The sequence below is a fragment of the Elephantulus edwardii genome, unplaced genomic scaffold (genome assembly GCF_000299155.1).
Source record: "Elephantulus edwardii isolate Elephantulus edwardi_28Jun2011 unplaced genomic scaffold, EleEdw1.0 scaffold00153, whole genome shotgun sequence".
NCBI classification, from domain to species: Eukaryota; Metazoa; Chordata; class Mammalia; order Macroscelidea; family Macroscelididae; genus Elephantulus; species Elephantulus edwardii.
Window position 1 is genome coordinate 3,186,742 of NW_006399903.1, and position 4,282 is coordinate 3,191,023.

The window sequence follows — 4,282 nt, forward strand, 5'->3', positions numbered from 1 at the left end:
GTTAGATGGAGACTGAGGCTGTTAACAATTACAGCTTGCTTGGCTTCACAATCAACACTCTTGGTACTCTCAGCAGTCAGGAAGTCAAAAGACTAATTGTATTGGGAAAATTTGCTGTCAGGGACCTCTCCAAAGTAATGAGAAGCAACGATGTCAGTCTACAGTCTAGAGACTATGGCCAGACCAATTCGTCACAATTACTTGTTATGCATCAGAAAGCTGGACAATGAGTAAGGATGACAGAAGAATCAATGCCTTTGATTTGTGGTGCTGGAGAAGAGTCTTGAACATACCATGGACTACCAAAAATATTAATAAGTCTGTCTTGGAGAGGGTGAAACCAAGGTTCTCCTTGTTGGCAAGGATTTTGAAGCTCTGTCTCACATACTTTGGGCATGTGACCAGAAGGGACCAGTCTTTGGAGAAGGACATTATGCTTTCTGAAAGAGTAGAGGAACAGCACAGGAAGGAAAGACCCCGGATGAGATTAATTGAAATGGTAACTGGGGGAATGGGGTTAGGTGTGTGGGAGTCAGTGAGACTGGCTTAGGACAGGGCAGGATTCAGAGCTGTTGTACATAGGGTCACTGAGTTGCAGGCAACTCAACAGCACATAACAGCAACAACAGGAAGACCCTTAACTAAGTGGATTGACAAAGTGATTGCAACAATGGGCTCAAGTGTCAGAGATTGTGAGGATAACACAGGATAGGACACAGTACAAATCTGTTTTTAACAGAGTCGCTATTAGTTGTATTTGACAGCACTTAACAATAACAATATCAGTGCAATGTTGTGGCATGTTGGCCTTTTAAAAGTAAAAAAGTCTCAGGGACCAGACAAGGATTCCCACTTTCACCATTCCTATTCAATATTGTATTGAATGTACTGGACAGGGCAACTCCGTAAGAGAAGGTAGTAAGAGGCATCCAGATAGGCAAAGAGGTGGTAAAACTGTCACTACATGCAAAAGATATGATGCTGTACACAGAAAACCCCAAGAATTCAAACCTGTTAGACCTAGTAGACCAATTTAGTTCAGTGGCAGGATATAAAATCAATATACAAAACTCAATGAGAATCCTCTATAGTAACAAAGAAAACACAGAGAAGGAAACTAGGAAAGCAATACCATTTACAATGTTGTTGTTTTTGTTGTTCTTAGGTGCCATCAAGTCGAGTACAACTCATAGTGATCCTATAAACAAAAGATCTGAAACCAGACCTGTCCTGTGCCATCCTCACCCTTCCTGACACACAAGAGCCCATTTCACCTTGTCAACCCACCTGGTTGAGGGTCTTCTTCTCCTTTGCTGACCTCCATCCTTTCCAGCATCATCCAAAGTATGTTAAGCGAAGCCTTATCATTCTTGCCTCCAAAGAGCACTTTGACTGCACCCTGTCCAAGACATATCTATTCATTTTCTTGGCCGGACATGGTATGTTCAGTGTTCTTATCCCACACCACAACTAAAGGCATCGATTCTTTTTCTGTCATCCTTATTCATTGTCCAGGTCTCAGATGCATAGCTAATAATTAGAAAGACCATGGCCTAACTCAGACATACTTCAAACTGACATCACTACTCCTCAATAATTTTGAAAGGTCCCTCCCTAATTGCAGACTTTCCCATTGCAATGTGTCTCCTTATTTCCTGACTACTTTGGACATGTTGTAAGGAGAGACAGGTCTTTAGAGAGGGACATCATGCTGGGTAGAGTAGAGGGACAGCGCAGAAGCGGAAGACCCTCTATGAGGTGGATTGATTCAGTGACTAGGGTAATCGGGATGGGTGTGTCAGAGGCAATGAGATTTGCACAGGATAGAGCAGAGTATAGGGCTGTTGTACATAGGGTCGCTATGAGTCACAAACGAATCGACGGCACCTAACAACAACAACAACTTGTACCAAGGGTGTTCACTGTGGCTCCAAGCAGGATGAAGCTATTGACAGTTTCCGTCTCCTCTTTTATGGTATAAATAGGCTGGCAAATACAGCCAGAAATGCACAGCCAGAAAAAGTCCCATTGATGAACGGGGCCTTCTCATATTAAGTCCCAGTGTGCACGAAAAACGTTTTCCAATAGAATGGGGCGGGGGGGGAATCTACTTAATGACTGGGAAAAAGGGTTTGGCAATGATATCTCAAAGAAGGGTCTCATAATGAAAGTTAATGGAATACTACAGGGTCTTCTCTTTACTGCAAGTGGACACACCAGGGCTATATGACCTAGAAGACTGCTTGAACAAAAAAGAATGAAAAACAGGCCTTATGGCCACGGATTAGAATCACCATCCTTTGGCTTGGTAGCATTGCTTTCAGTCCACTTGCCATACAGAGGTAACTTGTGGTTGTTGTGAAGCTGAACACTATGACACTGATGTATCAAATGTGATAATGGTTACCCATGGTGGACAGTGTTTGGTGATGCTCCCTGATTAAAACAAGCTTGGAAGCAGGAGTGGCATCCATTTTCATAAATAGCTTGCCTCTGGAAACCCTATAAACCTGGAGAAAGGATGAAAGTCAAGCATGCAAGTGTTACGACTCGACGGCATTTAACAACAGCAACAACAGGGTCTCCACAAAAAAAGCCTGATAATCTAATTTCAAGATGGGCAAAACATATTAAAAAACTTTTCACAGAAGTGAATTTTCACATTCAGATGACCAACAGACACATGAAGGAATGTGCAAAAGAGATGCAAATTAAAACCACAATGAGTAGCAGTGGTACAGTTTAACAAGAAAGCAAGCAATAAATGTTGGAGAGGACGTGGAGAGATAGGAATTCTCATACACTGTTGGTGGGATTGTAAAATGGTACAACCATCTGGAAGGCAGTTTGGCGGTTCCTCAAAAAGCTGAATATAGAGATTCCATATGATCAAGCTATTCCATTGCTAGGATTATACCCCGAGGAAAATTGAACTGAGACACAAACAGAGATTTGTACACTGATGTTCATAGCAGTGTTATTCACTGTAGCAAAAACATGTAAACAATCCAAATGTCCATTAACAAATGACCATATTGAGCAATTGTGGTACATTCACATGATAAAACATTATATAGCACTCAGGAGCAATGATTTTGAAAAGTTCTATAAGGCTTGGGAGAGACTGGGGAGCATTATGCTGAATGAACTAACTCAAGCTCCTAAGGACAATTAACTGCATAAGACTATTATTGTAAAAACAGAAGGATAACTAGTAAGATGTGTATGGAAATCCAAAGAGGGAGAGGGCAAGGGGGATGATGGGTGGAGATCACGAGATCTCAAGAGTTTGCTGGTTGGAGGGAAGAGGTGAAGGAATTAGCAAAGATGTGATAGCACCAGGCAATTATGTGCAACAATGAGTGTGAAAATCATTATAACATCAGATGACTTGAGGAAGTCAAGTTTTCCTATGTTATGGCGCGGACATGACAAGAAAATCTGTTTATTTTTACCTTCTTGGGGAAAAGGTCTAATTTGCTCCTTTAGCCCTTTCTGAATGTTTCAGCTAATAGTATGGATGATGGCCTTTCCTTTTAAAGGAACCCATATTCATATCCTAAAAGATATGTAAGGCCGTCTTTTGTGAGACCAAGGTTCTAAGCGTGGCATTCTATTCAAAAGCTCCATAAACAAATTAAGAATGTCATCTGTCCTGGAAGAAACTCTGCTTAGTTGGGTAGAAATAGCTGGTTTAATACTTTCTAGAACACAGACACAACAGTCGGATAAAGAATAACAAAGAGAGAACCCAGGCCCTTGAACTGTGGTGTTGGCAAAGAGGATTGACTGTTTCATGGACTGCCAAAAGAACAAATCACACAATCTCAGAGGAAGTGCAACCAGAGAGACTTTAGAGGCAAGGATGGTGAAACTCATCTCACTCTCATTTACTTTGGGCATATTTTCAGGAGGAACAAATCCTTGGAGAAAGACGTTATGCTGGGAAGTATAGACAGCAAAAGAGAGGAAGACCTTCAGTAAGATGGGGTGATATAGGGATTACCCCGAGGGCTGCAGTTTGTTAGAGAGGGTGAGAATGGCACAGGCGAGGGCTAAGTTCAGATATGCTAGCTCACAGGTTTGTTAGAGCCGAATCCTGTGGACTCCACAACAATTAACAAGTTTTGAGAGTGTGAATTAGAATGCATCATTCTCTGTCATCTCTTTGAGTATTCAGTAGATTTATTTTCATGGAGATCAATTTCATTATGACCCCTACTTCTCCTAAGGAAAAACCCTCAAACAGTTTTGGGGGTTTCCAAGTAAATAAATGAATATT